Here is a 23,380-nt window from a genome sequence, read left to right as displayed (position 1 = left end):
TCTGTTGAAAAGCTTGTAAAGCTGAGATTATGTTCCTATTGAGATCTGTCTAAAGGCCTACATAGGTAGGCATTCCTCTGCCAGACAGAAAATGCTTTTATAAACCAGGGTGTTAAACAGGCTATGCTGCTGTAGCCCAAGAAAAGGCCTGTACATTTGTTATAGGTTAAATGTTGTCTATAAGCCACTTTAAACAGGCTACCCAGAGGCAGTGGGCTGTACTTAGAGTGCCAATCAGTCTCAGGTTAAAAGCATCTACTGGGCTTTCTTTTAAAAATCTCTGACAAGTAATTGTTAGTCAATTGTTAACAAGTTATAGGTAACCTCCATCTCATTGATCTCCTTGTTGCTTTAGCTGGAAATAAAAAGAGCTTTTGTAAGAAAGTTCAAAGCCATCTTGGGCACAAAAAAAATCCTTCTAAAACTCCATCTCCCTACTAATCAGCACAGAACCAGGACTATCCAGCCAAAGGCTGAAAGTGGCATTGTGACTCTAAGTAGTAGAGCATTAGCCTGGAACAGAAGGACTCAGGGACAGTGCCCAGGCCTTGAGTCCAAACCGTAAATGCCAACCGGGACAAGCTATCCCAGCAATGGATGTTGAGACAATGGCCAGGACAAAGTCAGTCCTGACCATGGAAAACCATGGAAAAGAATAAGAGATGATACCCTAAATGGAGTCACTTTATGCTTTATGCATTGTTTCTGGCAAAACTGGAGCTTCAGCTTCCACCCCCACTACAAAGGCAGAGGAGGGGTCCCGCAGAGCAGTGGGGACCTCACAGATGAAGTCCTTCAGGGGTGGGGGCCTCACAGAAGAGGCTGCAAAAAGGAGTATACCTCACTGGGAGGCCGCAGGAGTGAGGGTGCCTCGTGGGGAAGGGCAAAGAAGTGAGGGTGCCTTGTGGGGGAGGCCGCAAAAGAGGGGAGGGCCTCACAGGGGAGACTGCAGAGGAGGGGAAACTGCAAAAGCAGTACACAGAGGAGGAGTTTAAACTTAAACTCATCCATACTTTTACCTTCAGTTGCAAGGGAGAGGGAAAGAGGGAGAGGGAGAGAGGAAGAGAGGGAGAGAGGGAGAGAGAGAGAGCCAGAGCTATCTGCCCAAGCACTCGCAGAAGTGGAGTTTTAAATTTGGGGCAAAATTTGATTGAAGGGGCTCAGAAGCCCTCCAAGGCCCAGGTGGCCTTAATGTAAAGAAATTTAGTGTCCTTCCCATGGTAACGGACCTGATGCCATGGGCCTATATTAGAGTGTTCTCCACAGTACAGGTTGGCTCCTAAAGGGGGTGGTGGCCCTGCCAGTGGAGAATGTCTTCATGTTTGTCCATTTGCATTCCTTGGGCCATGGAGGAGGGGTCCTTGGGCCAAGGTAGGCCCCTGGCACTTGGCCAAGGTTTGGCTCTGATGAGGGGAAGGGGGGCTCGGTAAGTCACAGAGGCCCAGGTACCCTTACCACTGAGATATCAGAATCAGAAACGCAGACCTCAGATAAACTTTTCACTTACCCTGGAGTGGGACTTAATTAGCAGTGTTGGATGGGCTGGTAGAGCGCTCAGTCAGGAGAAAGTTACCTTGGTGGTCCTCTGGTGGCTGGCGTATAGGATCTCAGCATAGGTCCCAGGGAAGCTGGTTGAACCTCCTTCCGAAGTGGAGGGAGGATCAAACCCACTGGGGAGCCTATCCCCACAGGGGCGACCAATGTAAGAGGATTAGACAAAAATCCATGCAAGGGGACCATGCAGAAGCAGGAAGGCAAAGGAGAAAGATTATTACAAGGTTTATTAGAGAAGCGATATTTCCCCCAAGAGGGAGCACATGACCTCCATCACTATCCTGGTAGCAGGAGGATCTGAGGGAAAAGGAAGTGAGGTAGATGGGAGTCCAGGTGGGTCTGGGCAGAGAGAGGGAGGGGCCAGTTGTATGGAGGGAACTCCAGAAATGGGAGGGGACCCAGGTGTAGGTGCTCATACTTCGAGCTCATGACTCTACCTGATTCTGGGGCCTGGATGAGTTGCCTTGATCTCTTCTAAGTCACTTTACCACATGAGGCTTTTCTGAACTCATACATCACTGCAAATTGCTAACATTCCTCCCTAGCACATCACTCAATATATTTTTTCCATCATATATTTAAACATATTTATGTGTATACATTCCCTACCCTCTCCCAACCCCACACACAAAGGCATAGACCTTCAAAACAAAGCTTTTCTTTTTTTCCTTGCTACAGTGTCTAGAACCTAATAAACTCAATAGATACAAAAGAGTGAGTTGGGTACTAGTGTCACACCTGTTATGCTAGCTATTCAGGAAACTGAGATCTAGAATCACTTTTTCCATTTATTTCCCGTTTTCATTAAAATTTAAGCATTAAAGGAACTTTTAAAGAGAATCAAGACTTCCTTCTTTCTGGAGGTTTCCTTCACTCCCTTTCACCTAGTCCAGCTCAACCTATGTCCCCCTGGGAGTTTTGGCATCCCAGAAAATCCACAGTCCCTCAGACCCCAGTTAAATTCAGACAGAATCCAGCATTGCCTTTACTCATGTGGTGGGCAGAGCAGAAAGCATACACCACGTGTGCTATCCAACACCTCAAATCCACACCTGTGCCACTTCCATACTCCCAGCCACATGAGCAGAATTGTGTCACCAACGCTTGCACTGGCATAGGCTTCCATGGTCATCAGGACAGATGTCCTGAGAGTTATTTCATCTGCATAAGGTGACATTTCCTGGGTCCAGGTATATTGCTGATCTGTGAAATCACTGGCATTGGAGCAAGCCAGGGCTGCTGCAACCGCACTGTAGGATGCATCTCTCTGCAGCAAAACCTGAGGCCCTTCCTTCCTAGACACAATGGAGATCCTAGAAAATTCCCTGCTTGTCCCTAGGTGAGTCCATGAATTTATCCACAGCCCTCATCTGTCAGAAATGAACAAAGAGTACAGAATTGTTCAAGTCATTTTCCTTCTTCACAGAAGGGTGCACTATCATCCTGGCCCCCCAGAGCGAGGCAGCACACCAAATGGGGGGATCCACTTGGTTTTCATCCCAACCTAGGAATGATATTGTCCCTTCTCATGTTGCTAAGGTGTCAGGATCACATCTTTGTAAACAATCGGTTACCAGGGTAATAGGGTCATAGAAGGAAGACAAGTCATTCTAACCATCAGTGGACCATCCCTAGTCAGGAGGCAGTGTACTTTGGGAGGCTATTGCTCAAAAGCAAACATCCTTTTTACCTGTTAATGAAACTGCAACTCCACTGCACCTCACCTTTGTCATTACAACAACAACAACAAAAAGAAAAAGAAAAGGGTGTTTTGGACTTTCTTGTCAGGACTGGCTTGAAAACACAATCCTCAGATTTCAACCTTCTGAGTAGTGCCAAGGTTTTTTATGAGACAATTCTCTCAAATTAACCACCAAGAAAGAAGCAAAAAGAAATAAAGAAAAGTCCAGGACTTGAGCTGAGGTTCAACTGGAAGATCATGGACAGCACCCATGCCCTGATTTCAAACCTATGACCAGCACATCATCATCATCATCATCATCATCATCATCATCATCATCATCATCATCATCATGTGAATAAAAAGACTGTAAGAGCCTATTAAGAATATTAAAATTGAGGGCTGGGAAGTTGGCTCAGTGGTAGAGCTCTTGCCTTGCATGCATGAGGCCCTGGGTTTGATTCCTCAGCACCATATAGCAAAAAAGAAAAAAGCTGGAAGTGGCTCTGTGGCTCAAGTGGTCGAGCGCTAGCTTTGAACTGAAGAGCTGAGGGACAGAGCCCAGACCCAGAGTTCAAGCCCCATGACCAACCACAAAAAAAAAGAATATTAAAATTGAGTGAGCCAGGCACTTTTTGGTGGCTGACATGTAATCCCAGTTAGGAGCATGAAATCTCAGGATGGTGGTTAAAAGCCCACCTGGGCAGGAAATTCCATGAGGCTCTAATCTCCAACTAACCAGCAAAAATGCCAGAAGTAGAGCTGTGGTTCAAGTGGTAAAGCAACAGCCTTGAATGAAAAAGCAAAATAACAGTGACCAGGCCCAGATACATAGGGTAGGACTACTAATAATTAATCAATTAAATACAAAACACAAATAAAAATCAGAGTGGAAGATGAGCACAAAAGCCAAGAGAATTGGTGGTTTACACCTGGAGCTCAAGCTACACAAAAGACAGAATTTGAAGATCTGGGTTCCAAGGCATCCCAGGCAGAAAAGTCCCTTACGAGTTTGTGAGTATGTATCAGGTAGGGGTCTTGAACCCAGGGCTTGAAATAGAAATTCTTTTTTCTTAAAGGTAGCATTCTACCACTTCCTTTCTTTGGGGGATGAAATGGAGATAAGTTTTACGGACTTACCTGCCCGGGCTTTCAACCCCAATCCTCAGATTTCAGTTGCTGATACAGTACTCTTATATTCTATGAGATTTTTATCTTCCATGAACTGCCAAAAAGTAAAAGAATCCAGAAGTTGATCTGTGTGGCTCAAGCCACAGAGACTGCTTGCTTTGAGGGAAAACGAACAACAAAAACCCTCATACACAGTGGACCTGCCCTGGTTTCAAACCCAGGAAGTGACCCGGCCCTATGTTCAAGCCCTAGGACCACCACCACCAGCAACAAAAGAATGACTCAGGGACAGGGACTAGGCCCTGAATACAAAGCCTAGAAACAGCATTAAAAATAAAAGTAAAACAAATTCAGAGACTGTGGCTAGGCTCCAGAGTTCAAGGTCTAGAACAAGCACCAGGACACACACACACACACACACACACACACACACACACACACACACACACACACACACACACACGAAATGAACAATATAATAAGAAGGCAAAAGAAGAAGAGAGAAGTCAATGAAATATTTTTAAGTAGTGGCTCATGCCTATAATCCTAGCTACTTTGGAAGCTGAAATTTTAGGATTGTGGTTCATAGTCAACCTGGGCAGGAAGCTCCATGACACTAGGTTTTATGTGTGCTAGTCCTGGGGCCTGAACTTGTGCTGTTTTGCACAAGACTAGAACTATTCTACTTCCATGCTCTTGGTGATTAATTGGAGATGAGAGTCTCAAAAACTTTCCTGCCCTGGCTGGCTTCGAATCACCATACTCTGATTTTAGAACCTGGCTAATGTCCCTGTCTTCCCATGAGAATCTTTCTTTTTTTTTGGTTGGTCATGGGGCTTGAACTCGGCGTGCACACTGTCCCTAAGCTCTTCAGCTCAAGGCTAGTGCTCTACCACTTGAGCCACAGGGCCACTTCTGGTTTTCTGGTGATTTAGTGGAGATAATTGTCTCATGGACTTTCCTTCCCAGTCTGGCTTTGAACTGCAATCCTCAGATCTCACCCTCCTGAGTAGCTAGGATTACAGGTGTAAGCCACTGGCACTCAGCTTTTTTTTTCTTTTCTTTTTTCGTTTTTGTGGGTTGTGGGGCATGAACTCCAGCTCTGGATGGTGTCCCTTAGCTCTTCAGCTCAAGGCAAGTACTTTACCACTGAGCCACTTCCCAGCTCCTCCATAAGAAACTTACCCCTTATGAATCACCAAATTTGTTTTACAAAGCCAGATGTTGAAATGTGGCTTAAGTTTTGGAGCCTGCCAGCCTTGCTCAGGACACGGGAGAGAGACTCCAGCACAGTGACCTTGCCCTGATTTCAGGTTTAGGAAGAGTCACCACTCCCTGTGTTCCAGCCCTAGGACCAGAACCAAATAAATAAATAACTCCCACATTTTCACTGTATTTGATGTTGGGGTAATTTGTGAAGGTGAAGGGAAAAAACAAATTGTTTAAATAGGGTTACAGCTAGACCTATTGCAACAATGAGATGTACAAGAAATTATTTCAAAAATGAACTTTACAACTTTTGCCTGGTGGGGGTGGTAGAGAACATTATATAAACAAAGCCATTCATGCAGCTGTTGCTCAAGCTGTTAAAGTATGCTAACCTTGAGAATAAACAATACAAAAAATGCTTCATTCACAATGGCCCTGCCCTGACTTCAAGCCTCAGGAGAGTGGCCATGTCATGAGTTGAAGCCCTAGCAACAAAAATGAAAATAAATAAATAAATAAATAAAGCCAGAACTTTATCTGTGGCTCAAGCCATAGACACTGCTAGTCTTGAGAAAGAAAAGGGAAAAACCTCAGACACAGTCTCTCTGCCCTGATTTTATGACTAGCAAAAGCTAAGGCCCTATGTTCAAGCCCTAAGACCAGCAATGAAGAAAAAAAAAATACAGCAACAACAAAAACTCAAAAAAAAAAATGCCCAAGTCCTGAGTACAAACCATAAGAGCATCACCTAAAATAAATGCAGAAAGAAAGAAAAATACATAAAGAGCCACAATTTGAACTGTCTTGAGGTGGGAAGCCTACTAGTCTTGAGAAAAAATTAGGAATAATGACCAGGCCTGGAGTTCAAGTACTATAACAAGCTCAAAAAAAAAAATCTGTTGAGATCCAAAAGGAGTCTCTCAACATGAAGATAGGCTTGACTATCTCACTGGAACATCTTGTGGCTGAGTTTACAGAACCACTCTCAGAAATCCGACCCTTTCATCCTGCCTTATGCAAACATCCTGCAGCTGCTAATGACCACCCTTTCACCCTGCCCTACGCAAACATCCTGCAGCTGCTATGGCCAATGAAAAAGCTTCCTTAATGGCCAATTTAAAAGCTTCCTTATTCCAAGCATATAAATACCCCTGTGTGAAAAATAAAAATTTGCAGCTTGATCAGAATCCCTGTCTTGCTGTCATTCTTCATGTCTCTTGTCCCTTCATTCCTTCTCGTTTAGGTTCATCGCCCTCATTGACGTCCTGCAGGTTGGGACAAAAATCCACAAAAAAAAACTTCAAAACAAAAACCTCAGAAACAGTGGCCAGCCCTAATAATAAGCTGGATGACCCAAACTTATGAAAAAGTGAAAAAGAATAATAAATTAATGAAAAGAAGGACAAAAATATTAGAGCCAATTCAAGATTTTAAAAATATGGTTCACACCTATAATCCTACCTGCTCAAATAGCTGAAATCTGAGCATTTGTGGTTTGAATCCAGCCTGGGCAGGAAAGTAAATGAGAATTCTTTTCATTTATGCTACTCCTGGGCTAAAACTTGAGTTTTACTCAAGGGTAGAGCTCTACTGCTTCCTACCTGTTGCTGGTTAATTGGTGAAAAACGTCTCATTGATTTTCATGCCTAGAATGGCTTTGAACCTTGGCTCTCAACTTTCTTTTTTTTCCTTATTTATTTATTTTATTTTATTTTTATTTTTTTGTGAACACACTGTACAGAGGGGTTACAATTACATGGGCAGGTTAATGTGTACATTTCTTATCAAGCATTGCAGCCTCCTCCTTTGTTTACACTTAACATCCCTTCCCAGCCTCCCCCCCATCTGCCCACCCAATCCTCCCCGCTAGCCCCCCCACCAACATTGTAAAGCTCGTTTTCGACATGACAATTTGTACTTCTCATTGTTGCAACAGGTCTACCTGTATCCTTAAACGACTTGTTTTTTCCCATCTCCTACACAAGTTATACTGACATCAAATATAGTAAAAGCAGGGTTATACTGTGGGGGAGGGACATACAAAGCTACAAAGAGATAATCTTATAAATGCGTTAGAAACAAATGCATGAAAGGAAAAAAAACATTTGAATACATATCTAAGGATTCATTTTCCTAACATCACATTATCTGACCTTTTCCGCTTGACTCATACATATACTAGATATTGCAAATAAGGGAAACCATGGGACCTATGTTTCTTTGGGCCTGGCTTACTTCACTTAATATAATGTTTTCCACGTTTTTCCATTTCCTAACAAATGGGGCAATGTCATTCTTTCTGATGGAGGCATAGAATTCCATTGTGTATATATACGACATTTTCTTGATCCATTCATCTACTGAGGGGCATCTGGGTTGGTTGCATATCTTAGCTATGGTAAATAATGCTGCAATAAACATAGTTGTGCTAGTAGCTTTAGTGTGGTCTTGTTTGTAAACATTTGGGTAAATGCCCAAAAATGGGATTGCTGGGTCATAGGGGATCTCTATGTGAAGTCTTTTGAGGAACCTCCATACTGCTTTCCAAAGTGGTTGAACAAGTTTACATTCCCACCAACAATGAAGTAAGGTTTCCTTCTGTCCACATCCCCTCCAGCATCTGTTGTTGTTAGAGTTCTTGATTTTAGCCATTCTAACTAGAGTGAGGTTGTATCTCAATGTTGTTTTGATTTGCATTTCTTTTATGGCTAGGGAGGTTGAGCATTTCTTCATGTGTCTATTGGCCATCCTTCTTTCTTCTTCAGAGAAGTTTCTCTTTAAGTCTTTAGCCCACTTATTTATTGGGCAGTTGTTTCTTTGAGGATTTGTTGTTGGGGGATTTAATTTTTTGAGTTCCAAGTATATTTTAGATATGAGACCCTTGTCTGTTGTATGGCTAGTGAAGATCTTCTCCCAATCCGTGGGCTTTCTATTGATCTTGCTAGCTATGTCCTTTGCCATGCAGAAGCTCTGCAACTTCATGCAATCCCATTTGTCCCACCTTTCTTTGATTTGTTGTGTTTCCGGGTCTCTATTCAGAAAATTTTGGCCTGAGCCGAGGAGACCTAGGGTTTCTCCTATTCCATCCTGTAATGTTTTCAAAGTGTGTACTTTGACTTCGAGGTCTTTGATCCATTTGGAGTTGATTCTGGTGCAAGGTGATATATAAGGATCTAGCTTTAGTTTTCTACAAGTAGTTAACCAATTTTAGCAGCACCATTTACTGAAGAGGCTGTCTTTCTTCCATTCTATTGTTTTAGCTCCCTTATCGAAGATTAGATGTCTATAGGTCTGTAGGTTCATTTCTGGGTTTTCAATTCTATTCCATTGGTCCTGATGTCTGTTCTTATGCCAATACCAAGCTGTCTGGATAGTCATCTTGGCTTCCTGTAGTACTTTTTTTCTTTCTGTATTTTTTGACTGTTGTGGGGCTTGAACTCAGGACTTTTGTGCTGTCCCTGAGCCTCTTTGTACTCAAGCCTTGTGCTCTACCATTTGTGCCATAGCGCCACTTCTGGGTTTTGAGTGCTTAATTGGACATAAGAGTCTCACAAGGACTTTTCTGTCTGGGCTGGCTTCCAACTGAGGTCCTCAGATCTCAGCCTCCTGAGTAGTTAGAGCCATAGGACACTTATCTCACTTGTTAGGTTTTAAAAAAAGAGATAGCCGAGTAAGAACAGCACCATGCATGTGCTATTCAGGTAAGGGACTAGTTTTATTCAGTAGACCTGCTGGGACCAGGCAAGGTTGGCACTCCACCTGGCTGGGAAAAGCCTTCGAATGAGAGAGAGTTGGGAAAGAGAGGAATGAGAGAAGAAAGAGCTAGAAAAGAGCAGAGAGAGCAGAGAGAGCAGAGAGAGAGCAGAGAGAGAGTGTCTGGGCCTGGGCTAGGCCTTACCTAGGGTACGTGCAGAGAAAGGTGTGGCCACATCAAATTCAGATATGACCTCAGTGGATGCAAATGTGACTTCTTCCAGGTGTCCCAGTTCCCAAGGTAATGCAGTTACTGGATGGAGACTTTGCTGTGAGGAGGGTGGAGTCTGCTTGCCATCCAGGAGCGGACCTTACAATATTAACCACCAAAAAAAAAAAAAAAAGATGAGCTATGGCTCAACTTGTAAAACTTCCATCCTAGAGGGGGGAAAAAGCCCAACACCTCAAGAAGACTGGCAGGTCAAGCCCTAGGATCACCATAAAAAATGAAAACCAGGGCTGGGAAGGTGGCTCAGTGGTAGAGGGCTTGCTTGCTTTGGATGCATGAGGCCCTGGTTCGATTTCTCAACATCACATAAGCAGAAAAAAAAGCTGCAAGTGGTGCTGTGGCTCAAATGGTAGAGGACCTGGAGCTGAAATGCTGAGGGATAGCACCCAGGCCCAGAGTTCAAGCCCAATGACCAGCCAAAATAAATAAATAAATAAAAGCCAAATACAAAGAAATAAAAACAACAACCAAAAATAAAAAGGAAGAGTTGTGCACTGGCTAAAGATGTAGTGCTTGCTAACTTGGGGGGGGGGCGGAGGGGGAGAAAGCATGGAGACTGGAGACTGGCCAGGCCACTTTGAAGCCCTGGGATTAACACAAAGAATAAAAACAACAACAAAAAGGCAGAAAGTGAGCTTTGGCTCAAATAGACTATCAGCTTTAAATAAAAAACAAAAACTAAACAACACTGACCAGGCCCTGTGTTCAAGCCCTAGGTCCAGAACCAAAACATAAGAAAAACCTAGCCAGGTGCCAAAGGGTCACACCAGTAATCCTAGCTACTCATACTCAGGAGGCTGAGTTCTATGGATCACAGTTTGATGCAAGGAAGGAAAGTCCGAGAAACATAATAGACTACTTAGAAAAAGCTGGAAGTGCTGCTGTGGCTGAAGTGGTAGAGTGTTAGCCTTGAGCAAAAGAAGCTCAGGGACAGGGCCCAGGCAGAAGAGTTCAAGCCCCAAGGTCGGCAAAAAGGAACAAAGAAAAAAGAAAGTGAGTAATTAAGCTGTGGCTCAAGGTATGAAGCCTGCTAGCCTGGAGAAAAAAGGTAAAAAATGTAAACAAAAGTATTAAAAAATTATTCCCAGAACCACATGCTCCAGTGCACATTTCCCTACATCCTTAGTGTGCAGACAACCAGGCCAATGCCCCTGCTATATCCTGTATCTCTATTTCAATTTGAAATTATTTGAAATTTCAATTATTTGAAAACTGCCTTCTGAGAATTGCCACATAGGGACCACATTGAGAATTATTGACCTCAAAAATATTTATTAACATGATTTCTTTTATTCTTGTGATTTTTCTATGTCCTCATCATTACTTCCCTAGCACCTAGCAAATTACCTAGTATAAAAATATAGAGACATATCTGCTTATTGAACATCTACATGTATATTTGGGATAATAAGCTAGTTTATATAGGGTCATCAACACTGAGCAATTTTTACAATGGGCCTCATACTTTGTAAAAAACAAAAACAAAAACAAATAACACAATTTAACCCTCAAGAACTCTACATTTGCTAGTCAGCAGTCACTCATACCTCTAATCCTAGCTACTAAATGGAAGCAGGTGCTTGTGTTGTTAAAAATAGTAATGTTATAAAGGAAAAGCAGAGAATTATTATAGACTATAGGAGATCAAGTATACACAACTATATATAATTCATGATCATGTACTGGTATTAGTACTGGAGAAAAAAATGAGAGGGCAGAATTGAGCCAATTGTCAAGACTGAAATATAGACAAAGATTAAGCAAAAGTATGGCATTGTGATTAATTTACTGAAGCCGGTAACTACTGTGGATATGTAATAACAGGACATTTTTATCCTGAGGAGAGCAAGATTAAAATATGTAGGAATAGAGGACTATGATATATACAAGTTAATCTCAAATGTATGTCCACAAAGAGAACATACACACAAATAAGTGATTAAGCGAAAGAAGGAAAATGTTAACTATAGTGAATTTTCATAAAAAGCACACAAATACTGTTTATATTCTTTTTATGACTTTTCTTAAATTTGACCATTTTTAAACAATACTAGATTGAATAGTGAAGAGATGCACTTGAACTGCAGAAGATGAGTTCCCGAGGAGTGTTCTGAGAGGGTTTCATGGAGAAAGCAAACATTAGGGGATAAGAATAAAAGATCAAGTGTTACCATATGAAAAATTATGGAAATCCAAACATTCAGACTACAACAATAAAGTACCAAGAGTAAGAAAGTTCACAGACACAGAAAATAACTCAGGGCTACTGTGGGTTGAGGTAAGGAAAGAGGCATGAATGGTTTAATGGCCCAAAATTTCTGTCGAGGGTGATGGATATGTTTGGGATAAGATAAAGGTGATGGTTCTACAATACTGGAAATGTACTGAATGTCACTGAATTGTGGTTATAATAATAAATGTTATTACTATTTCCCTATAAAGAAAAAAATCATCCCATTTTAGAGGCTACTGTTTCCAGGAAACTCTCTGACATTATATACTCACAGGAAACTGTACTCTTTTTTTCTTACATTCAGTAGATTTTAAACATGTATTTCTTTATGTTTTTTTTTTCTTTTTGAGTTATAACCCTGCTAGAACAGGCTGGCCTGGAACTTTCTGCTACTTTGTTGCTTGAGGAATGTCTTTCTTTTACCCAAGACATTCCATAACAAAATTTATTTTCTAATAACAACAACAACCAAAAAGATCAAGTATTAGGGTCCTTACCCTAGGACTTAGGAGCAAACAGGACATCCTGATTATATCAGTTCCCTCTGTCCAGAGAGCATTGTGTGCCTGGGGCGTACTGGTTTACAGAATGTCTCCTGAGCCTGGGAAAGATAGGGATAAAAGGAAAAAGCATCCCATGTCCTGTGCATGAGCAGGCAATGGAATATATGTTGTATTAAATATTTCTCTGGATATAGCACCTCCCTGCCCACTCTGACCTTGGATATGCACATAGCTCACAAGTCACCAACAAAGAGCAAGGCTTTCGCTCTTACTTCCATATCGTAAATGGTTACTATCTCAGTTTTTATTCACTGAAGTGTCACAAATGAATCTCAATCACCAAGAAGTAATAACTTACCCTGGCCAGTTTGTCTGATTTGCAGGAGATGTGTTGGTAAAAACATCTGTTATCTCTTCAGAAAAATCTTCATCCCATGAAAAAAAATAAAGTTTTACATGAAAAACATTCCAGAAAAACTGCTGAGGATCACAAGAAAGGTGAGAAGGAAGAGGAGTGAATGCAGCAGAAGTATGCATAACAATTTAATGAGCATGGAATATGAGTGCTTATAGAATATTTTCCTTTCCTTCTCAAGTTTTTATGATGCATTGTTATCATTATCCAGTCTTTTACTATTAAACTTAAATGCCCAATTAAGACAAACATTTCTGAGACTTTTCTTCCACCACTGGTTAAGCTGAAGCTACAGGCGTTAGGGATAATAATAATCACTCGGCCTTCTGAGATTTCTGGGCAGACTTTGTGGCCTTGCCAGCTCCAGCAGACTTATTGTCCACAGCTTTGATGCCACACAGCAACTGTCTCCTATCACAAACAGCAAGATGACCCAAAGGAGGATAGTCAGAGAAGCTCTCCACATACACAAGGCTTGCTGGAACCATATGAACCATGACAGCATCACTAGACTTCAGGAATTTAGGACTAGCTTCCAACTTCTTACAAGATCTCTGTTCAAGTTTCTCTTTCCACTCAGGAAACTTGCAAGCAATTTAAGCTGAATGACAATCCAGGACAGAGGCATAGTTAGCACTGATTTGGCCTGGATGGTTCAGGAAGGTCACCTGAGCAGTGAAGCTAAATGCTTCCTTGGGATCATTCTTGTTGTCATCACAAAAGTTGCCACACCAAACATCTTTGGCTGACATGCTTATAGAATTTTTTTGTGTATAGTATGTCGATAGATGTTCTTAATGGGCTTATAAGAGAGGTGGGCATTATCACACGTTGGCAATAAAGATAATGAAGGCTGGAAGAGGTCAAGAATTTCCACAAGATTTCTTAGCAAAGGTTAGGAGTTAAACCTTGGCCTCCACTCTCAATGCTCTTTGCGTCACATTACAGAATAATGAATGGAGAGTATGAAGCAGATATTGTATAAAGTAAATGGAATTCAGGGCTGGGAATGTGGCTTAGTAGTAGAGTGTTTGCCTAGCATGCATGAAGCCCTGGGTTTGATTCCTCAGTACCACACAAACAGAAAGAGACAGAAGTGACCCTGTGGCACAAATGGTAGAGCACTAGCCTTCAGCACAAAGAGGCTCAGGAACAGAACCCAGGCCCTGAGTTCAAGCCCCAGGACCAGAAAAAAAGAAAAGAAAAAGAATTTAAAAAATGGAATTCAAGTTATGGGAAGAGTTTCAGGCAGAGAAAATGAGTGCCAAGATTAGGGGGTGAAAGCATAGCAGGAAGTTTAGTATGATCACAGCATTTAATGTAAACAAAGGAAAAAAACAACAAAGTAGGATCCAGCAAAGACTGGGCCTTTACACCCTAGTAAGATTCCAAAGATTCTAACGAAGAGATGAGGAACCACTGAATGATTTTTAGAACAGAGACAAGTAAGATCAAATTTAAATCAAAGGAAGATAATTTTAGTGGCTGAGTAGAGAACTGATCAGCACTAATCTAGGAACAAAAAAGGAAGTAAAATTGAGGGAATAATCCATGATCCAAGTGAGCAAGGTGATGTTTAAATCAGCGGGAGAAAGGATTAATGTTGGAAGGGTGCTAAGGAAAATGTTATCTTGATGATGGGAAAGCAGAACACCTCACTGAAGAAACATGCAAACATATGGGTAAGTCAAGAGCAAACTATAATCAAGACAGCCAAACATACTGTCAGGAAATATTCCTTCTCTCTTTACACAAATAAATCCTATCCATTCACTCACTTTGAGACCAGCCTAAGGTTTTAGCCTTTAGAATCTATATATTTTTTAATCAGCAGTCTATAGCTTAAAGGGCAAATTGTTACTGCTTTATCTGACCATTGTCCCCAAAATTTCCCGGGATTGGCGGGAAGAATGTATCATAGCTCATTTGTGCCTCTCCCTTGGCATTTAAGAGAAAGAATTAAAATGACTTAGCAATCCCAAGTATAAGATGGATTGTGAAGCTGATCTCATTAATACCATCCTTACCAATGTAACTCATTTAAACAACATTTAACTATATCCTAATATGAATAAAAATCTAAAACCTGACTCGTAGGTTGTCATCCAACTAAATCCTACTGGGTGCAAGAAATTAATCTGAAAATATAATGACATACCTATATCACAAAATATTGACAAAATGATCCAATAGCATGCAGAATTTTTTTTCACTTATATTTATCTCATTCTGTTCTAAAAAATTATTTAGTGTGTACTTAGAATGTAAATAATATTCCAATATATACATTTAATTTACAATGTTCAGATATACAATGTATTATGTTTGAGTGTTAATAAACTTATTTTTTGGTAAGTGTTGTGAACAAAATGAGGCAGGTCACTGCTGTGGCTCATGCCTGTAAACCTAGCTATTTGAGAGGTTGAGAATGGAGGATTATAATTTGAGGTCAGCCTTGGCAGCACAGTTTGTGAGATCCCTTCTCAGCCATAGCCTGTTATATTAGTATGTGCTCATCCTCCAACACTAATGTGAGAGTCCAAAATTAAGAGGATCTCAGTTCCAGCCCAGCATGGGCAGAAAATTTTAGGAGATTCCATCTCAACAGAGAGGCTGGACACAGTGGCAAGTGTCTGTGATCCTAACAATGACAGGAAGATGAAATCGGTAATTGTAGTTCAGGCATGCATCTTCCGATTTTGGGAGAGTCCTTCCTTTTTCCAAAGTCCCTCCAAAGCCCACACTTTATTCCTTTATTTATTTATTTTGTTATTGTTGTTTTTGGTGCCAGGACCACAGCTTGAACTCAGCTGATGTCTTACTAATCTGAACCACAACACCAGTCTGTCTTTTTCTTGCTAAGTGGAGATAGATCTAAACAGAATTTTCTGCCTGGCTGGCTTTAAACGTCCATCCTCCAGGTCTCAGCCTCCTGAGTAGCTGATTATAGTCGTGAGCCACCAGCACCATCCTACATAATTTCGATGCAACTTCTCCTCATCTCAATGCCAGTCACCAAATGCAAAGCCTCAGGCAAGTACTGTACCATGGAGTTACACCCCTAGCCTAATACTGGGCCACAATCCTGCCCAATATATACTTAATTCTGTGGAAAGTATTTGGTAGTGATCTTCCACCATTGTTTTACTTTGTTATGATGGTACTGGGGTTTGAGCTCAGCTCACTCAAACTTAGTAAGCAGACACTCTACCACTGAGCCATGCCTTGGGCCCTGCTTTCCCTTGACTATTTTCAGGGAGAGTATGGTTTCCTGCCTGGATGCATGCCTGAACTACAATTACCAATTTCATCTTCCTGTCATTGTTAGGATCACAGACACTTGCCACTGTGTCCAAAAATGCTGATAGAAAAAGATGACCAACACTACCGCAACAGCAGGTTCCTACATTTATCCCCCGTCAGCTACATCCGTTTTTATAGTACTTCATTGAGATATCATTAAATGCCAACATCACTGCTGAATTCTCAACAAATATCACTGAGGAGGGCTGGCACAGAGTGAGAGGAGTTGGGCAGGAGTCTCTTTTCAGAGTCATTTCTGGTGAATATATTAGACAAAAATCCAACTGTTTAGAAAATCCTTCAGAGTCCTCTGAATGGTATTTAAAGTTCAGGATTCCCATTCCTACACCAAACAGATGCTGATTACATGAACAAATGCAGTTAATTGCACAAAAAAAGTTTATAAATAACACAACTGTCATATTGAGGACTAATTAGAAAGAATGCAACTATCTAAACACATCACAATGGCTTTATGTGTTTCCTAAGTTAAGACTTCTAAAAAGCAGATTTTTTAATCTATTATATCTTTGGAATCATTAAAATAATTACCATCCCTTGCTTATGACTATTATGCCACTTATTGAATACATTATTTCATTTTTGTTTTGTTTTGTTTTGTTTTTGCCAGTCTCGGGGTCTGAACTCTGGGCCTGGGCACTGTCCCTCAGCTCTTCAGCTCTTCAGCTCAAGGCTAGTGCTCTACCACTTGAGCCACAGTGCCACTTCTGGCTTTTTCTGCTTATGTGGTACTGAGGAATCGAACCCAAGGCCTCATGCATGCAAGGCAAGCACTCTACCACTGAGACACCTTCCCAGCCTCTGAATAAAGTATTTCATTTAGTACTTATTTTAACAACCTGTAAGGAATTAGATTGGGTTACCTTACAGATGAGAAAAGAGCTCAGTATCACAGGTCACATGGCTTTAGTAAAAGACAGATCTTTATTTTGACTCAGTGGATAACTCCAAAGCCCATCATAGTTAACTGCCATCTCAATACTTCAGAAGAACATTAAGAACTTATGTTCAAAAAATCTTTTTTTCTTTTTTTGTGCAAGTCCTAGGGCATGAACTCAGGGTGTGGGTGCTGTCCCTGAGCTTCTTCAGCTCAAATCTAACACTCTATCACTTGAGCTACAGCTCCATTTTGGGCTTTTGGTAGTTACCTGGGGATGAGTCTCACAGACTTTGCTGGTGAGCTGGCTTTAAACCCATCCGGGGTCTCAGTTTCCTGAGTATCTAGGTTTACAGGTGTGAGCCACCAGTACCTGGTCAGAAAACATTTTCTAATCAGGAATCAAGCTTTTACATAGACTAAGGAATCATTTATTAGTAAGATGTTATACAATTGTCTAGTCTGACTTCTTAAACACGATGCTGAAGACAACAAACAAAAAAGAAAATGTCCCAGTCTGCATAAAATCCATACTAAAGGAGTAAGAAAAGTTTCTCACTGAGAAATATTTGCTTTGTAGAAAACTTGAAGACTAGTTATTTTACAGTTGATGAGAAATAGAAAAAAATCAAATGAGGTTTAGAGATATCAGTGGCAAGCACACTGACAGTTCAAAGAAGTAAAACAGAGAGCCATCTTTAAAAGCACTGACATTTGGAAAATTTTAATCTGGCAGCTCTCAAACATGCTCGTCTCAGGACCTCTTAATACTCTTAAATTTTGAGAGCTCCCAAAGAGCTAATTAAAAAGGTAAGGTGGCTCAGTGGTAGAGTGCTTGCCTTGCATGCATGAGGTCCTGGGTTCGATTCCTCGGCACCACATAAGTAGAAAAAGCCAGAGGTGGCACTGTGGCTCAAGTGAGAGAGCGCTAGCCTTGAGCTGAAGAGCTGAGGGACAGTGCCCAGACCCAGAGTTTAGGCCCCGCAACCGACAAAAAAAAATGTAAGTAGAGCCAGGAACTGGTGCCTCTCACCAGTAATCCTGGCTACACACTCAGGAGACTGAGATCTATAGATTGCTATTAAAAGGTAGCTGGAGCAGGAAAGTCAATGAGATTCTTATCTCCAATAAACCACTCAGAAAACAAAACAAAACAAACCCAGAAGTACAACTATAACTCAAGTGGTAGACTGCAGCTCCGGATCAATGCCTAAGTGCTGAATTCAAGCCCCAGGACTGGCACAAAAATAAATAAATTAAATAAAAAATAGGGGATACACATGCATTAGCATGTGCACGCACACACACAAGAGAAACAGACAGATATGTTAAAAAGTAGAACTCAGGTAATGAGCAAAGCATCAGGTATTGAGTCCTAGTTTCACAACCCAAACAAAAGAAAATTTAGAACTCAAGTGCTTATGGTAGTTTTGTAAATTTAAGAACAAAAACACTGGGGATGGGAAGGTGGCTCAGTGGTAGAGTGTTTGTCTTGTATGCATGAGGCCTTGAGTTCAATTACTGAGCACCACATAAGCAGAAAAAGTTGTAAGTGGCGCTGTGGCTCAAGTGGTAGAATACTAGCACTGAGCTAAAGAGCTGAGGGTCAGCACCCAAGCCCAGAGTTTACTCCCCACAACTCACCAAAAAGAAAGAAAAGAAACACTACTTATTAATATACGCTTATTGAAAAACACTGTATTTTCCAAAAAAGGTAAAATTTCAGCAGAATAGTCCCATTGTTTTACATCTTTAATAAATCTCTTCATCCTTTAGCCTAATGAAAGACACCTGTATTCTCTCATCTGCTTTTATACTGTCTGTTGGGTTATGTTGTTTCAAGTATATGCAGAAAAACTACCTTACAAAGTCACTTAGTTAGAAAAGGAAGAAGTATTTTAGTTGCCTTCTCAGATTATCAATAAAGCTAATGCTGGCATACTCCTTAATATTACACTAAAACTCAACTAGTGGTCATCTCTTAAAATTTAGTTGTAATGAGATACATAGCAATGAGCCTGAAGCTATACCATAAGATTTTCTGCTTGGATGTATTAAATTAAAATCAGTTAGTCTTTTCTTTTCTTTTGCCTGTACATGATTTGCTAACATCACACATTAAATAATGGGAAAATACTCACACCGAGTGACACAAATCTTCCAAATGCTGACCAACTGTCCTGAAATCAATGAATATAGCTGTTATTATCAACACAGATTTCATCAGCATAGTCTGTAAACAGCACTGGGAAGCTACAAAGCTCAACAGAGCAATAAATACATTCTACAAAATTGAAACTTAGTTTGAATGTGTATCATGACTCATACATCGTTGCTTTTCTCATTGAAAAGGCTCATTTCATTCACTTTTAAGAAATGTTCACCAAATAAAATTCTAGTCTCTATGACCACTTGTATACTTCAGAGTGAAAATGTCATTCCATGGCAAAGTAAATAGTTCATTTAAACACTACAAATGGGCTAGGCACTGGTGGCTCATGCTTGTAATCCTAGCTACTGAGGAAATTAAGATCTAAGGATCATGGGTCAAAGCCAGTCCAGACAGAAAAGTCTGTGAGACTCTTATCTCCAATAAACTACTCAGAAGAAGCCAGAAGTGGTGCAGTGGTTCAAGTGGTAGAGCACTACCCATGAGCAAAAAAGCTTAGGGCAACATCCAAGCCCTGAGTTCAAATCCTAGGACCAGCTTTAAAAAAAAGACAAAACTTAGTTCATTGGATTCCACTTTCTTAAAATAGCCAATTAGCAGAGAATATGTCTTAGAAATATATCTAATTAAATGTTAAAATTAAACAACCCTTAAGATTCATTTGTCCAGAAATTACATTTTATACTAACTGCCACATTACCTAATTACTATAAAAAATGAGCAGCTTCAACATTCATATTTTCTAAGAGATACAGGCTTTAAATTGTGGAGGCAGGGAGGGGGAAGAGTGCCACTCACGTTTTAGGTACTACCAACTTTTCTGCCTCAATTCAAGATGGAATTAAGGATCCCACAAGTCATGAGGCACAGATGAAGTATCCAGAGATATAAAGAAACATCAGCCAAACTGAGGACAAACTCTGAAAAAGCAATCTTTAACTGTAATCACTGGCAGGGGTGTATGAACAATATCAGTATGAGGGATGATAAGAGAAGTCTGACAGGGAAAAAAAAAAGAAGACATAAGCAAGAGGCTGACGTGTTTGAACACCTAGATGGGGGAAAGTTGCAAAAAAAATTCTACATGAAAATTCTTACTGCAAAAAAGAGAGAGATGCAGGGTACCAGTGGCTATCCCTGTCAGACTGCTACTAAGGCAGCTGAGATCTGGGGATCATAGTTGGAAGCCAGCGTAGGAAGAAAACTCCGTGAGACTCCTATCTCTAATCACACACAAAAAAAAGCTGGAAGTAGAGGTGTGGCTCAAGTCCTTAAAGGTCTAACTTTAAGCAAAGAAGGTCAGGGACAGCAAGCAGACCTTGAGTTCAAGCCCCAGGACCAGCACAGGTGTTGTGCGTGCACACACACAAACACACAAATCACTCTAGTAATAATAAATAATCTAGTAATAATAATAATAATAATAATAATAATAATAATAATAATATACCCTAGTAATAATAAATACTCTAGTAATAATAAATACATTGCATCTTCCCACTCCGATTCTGAATTTTCATATTACCTTTTTTCTCTTCTTCCTCTTCCTCAAAAAATTCTGCTAGGGAAAATGCTTCTGAGTTGTTCTAATTCAAATATTAGAGCCTCTAATTCTTCTCCACTCAGAGAGTTAAGGAAAGATTTCACCTGAATGAAAATAATAAAATATTGTGTAAATATTAATGAAAAAAATCTCATAAGGAGAAAAGACTGAAGAGCTCATGCCAGCACAGCTCTGTGTGTGTGTGTGTGAGTGTGTGTGTGTGTATGTGTGTGTGTGTTTGTGTTGGTCCTAGGGCTTGAACTCAAGGCCTGGGTGCTTACCTTTTGTGCTCAAGTCTAGCACTCCATTATTTGAACCACAGCACAACTTCCAGGTTTTTGGTGTTTAATTGGAGATAAAAGTCTCACAGACACTCTTATCTGAGCTGGCTTCCCACCATAATCATCAGATTTCAGTCTCCTAAGTAGCTAGGATTGCAGTACCCAGTTCTAATTTTTTTTTATTTTTTACAGATCCTGGAGCTTGACCCGGGAGCTATCCCTGAGGCTCTTTGTTCTCAAGGATAGCGATATACACTTGGAGCTACAAGACTACTTCCAGCTTTCTGAGTTGTTTATCAAAAATAACCTGTCTGGTCTGGCTTTCAATTAACCTCAGATCTCAGCCTCCTGAGCTAGGATTAGAGCCAGAACTAATTTTTTTAATAACCGTAACACTAGGATAGTGTTTATTACTAGGATACGGTTTAGTAACAGTAGCACAGAAGACGCTAACAGAGCTAAAAACAAGAAACCAACATCCCTGGCTCTTTCTCCCTCCTTTCTTCTCCAACCCTTCACTTCTGAGCTAAACCAGCAGCTGCCCACAGAGGCTGATTCTCTAGAGAGATGTATGCATTCTACGGCTGTATCTAAAAAATGCCCCCGGTTGTTTCATTTCTCCTATCTCTGCATGGTGAGTGGGGAGCCCAAGGCCAGACAGTTCTTTGCTTCCCAAAGTAACATGCTCTGCTACACTGGATTTGCCCACCAGGGGTGCTGTTCGCTGAGAGCCCTGCCCACAGAAATTCCACAGGCCACTCAAGTCCCCTCCCTGGGCCTTTGGCTTCCCTACCCCAAAAACTCAGGTTGAAGGAATGATTGTCAGTCCACATTCCCTACAACCACATGCTTTCACCATTATTCACCATATTCCACCCATCTCATCTATTAGGATCCCTTCCATCTTTCTACCGTTTCTCTCACATTTCTTTTTTTCTTTTTTGGCCTCGGTCGTGGGGCTTGTACTCTGGGCCTGGGCGCTGTCCCTCAGCTCTTCAGGTCAAGGCTAGCGCTCTAACACTTGAGCCACAGTGCCACTTTCGGCTTTTTCTTTTTGCTTATGTGGTGCTGAGGGCCTCAGGCATGCAAGGCAAGCACTCTACCACTGAGTCACCTTCTCAGCCCCACACATTTCTATGACCTTTTTAATTACAAAGAAATCAATAGAAGAAAAATAGAGCCAAAAGAAAGCATTACGAAACTCTGAATACTTTCCATCTCTTTTCCACTTGGAGGAGAAACTGTTGGTGTTCAGGAGAAAGGAATTGAGGTTCTCAGGAAACTACAAGAAGGCAAGAGGGCTGACAAGAGAAAGAAAACCATCCTTAAACATGAATGCAAGGGTAGGAATGTCGCTTAGTGGTAGAGTGCTTGCCTAGCATGCATGAAGCCATGGGTTGGATTCCTCTGGACCATATACACAGAAAAAACTGGATATGGGGCTGTGGCTCAAGTGGTAGAGTGCTAGCCTTGAGCAAAAGGATCTCAGGGACAGTGCCCAGGTCCTGAGTTCAACCCCCAAGTCTGACAAAAAAAAAAAAAAAAGAATGCAGCCAGGTGTCAGTGATACACACCTGTAATCCTAGCTACTTGGGAGGCTGAACGGATCTGAAAATCACTGTGCAAAGTTTGATCCCTTTTGCCCAGAGACACCGGCACCCATTTATCTCAAGGAAAAGCAACAAAGGCCCTTCAGGGATGCTATAGGTCTCTAAGATTGAAGCCTCCCCGCCCCCACTTCTGAAGGACATGAAGGAGACACAAAGCTATTGTGCAGATGGCATTATCTCTGAAGAACACCTGGCTATTGTGGGAAGGAGATGCACAGGGGGTCAAGGATGGAGATGATCTACAAAGTGCGTTCTGTTGGAGATCAAAGAAGGATCGCTTCAGAGGAACTTCACACTTGGAGAATCCAAAAAGGAACTTATGTCAAGATGGAGGAAACCCACACTTTCCTTCTGTGGCCATCAAAGAGATGCCAAGGTCTCTGCTGTGTGCTTTCCCATTTTCTCACATACTGCCTGGGTCCTATAATAGCCCACACTATGTAATCCTCACCACTAAATTCCCATGAGAATTCACCTCAAGTGAAGGTAAAGTCTACTTTGTACTGTGTGGGCTATGGCCCTAAGCAGGATATAAATCCATCCAAGACATGTTTACAATCTGGATCTGAAGCAAAAACAAAACAAAACAAAACAAAACAAAAAACCCATGGCCTGAATCTGGATGCTAGTGGCTCATGCCTATAATCCTAGCTCTTCAGAAAGGCAGAGACCTTGGTTTGAAGCCAGCCTAGGCAGAAAAGTCTGTGAGAGCCTGATCTCCAATGAATCAGCAAAGAATTGGGAACAGGAGCTGGGAAGGTGGCTTAGTGGTAGAGTGCTTGCCTACCATGGCTGAATCCCTGGGTTCAATTCCTCAGGGCCACATACACAGAAAAGCCAGAAATAGCGCTGTGGTTCAAGTGGTAG

The 23,380-nt window shown here is 41.2% G+C and overlaps 1 long non-coding RNA gene across 6 annotated transcripts in view; it reads right to left on the bottom strand.

Moving 5' to 3' along the window:
- The window catches only part of LOC138822602 (uncharacterized), a 34,161-nt gene that overhangs the window by 7,199 nt on the left and 3,582 nt on the right, over nt 1–23,380 (bottom strand). Inside the window, exons 4-10 of one of the 6 annotated variants that reach the window (XR_011370569.1) lie at nt 20,605–20,726; nt 19,051–19,089; nt 12,652–12,718; nt 12,288–12,391; nt 9,474–9,638; nt 5,552–5,714; nt 4,376–4,460 (exon numbers count right to left, since the gene is read on the bottom strand). This is a non-coding gene — a long non-coding RNA (uncharacterized lncRNA). Of the gene's footprint in view, nt 1–4,375; nt 4,461–5,551; nt 5,715–6,188; nt 6,841–9,473; nt 9,639–11,581; nt 11,668–12,287; nt 12,392–12,651; nt 12,719–19,050; nt 19,090–20,604; nt 20,727–23,380 lie in introns of those variants that run through there. The other 5 variants (XR_011370570.1, XR_011370572.1, XR_011370571.1 and 2 more) reach the window with 5 other exon arrangements.

This window comes from Dipodomys merriami, unplaced genomic scaffold (genome assembly GCF_024711535.1).
Source record: "Dipodomys merriami isolate MVZ:Mamm:240054 unplaced genomic scaffold, mDipMer1.0.p SCAF_1128, whole genome shotgun sequence".
NCBI classification, from domain to species: domain Eukaryota; kingdom Metazoa; phylum Chordata; class Mammalia; order Rodentia; family Heteromyidae; genus Dipodomys; species Dipodomys merriami.
This window is presented reverse-complemented; position numbering and strand designations above follow the sequence as displayed.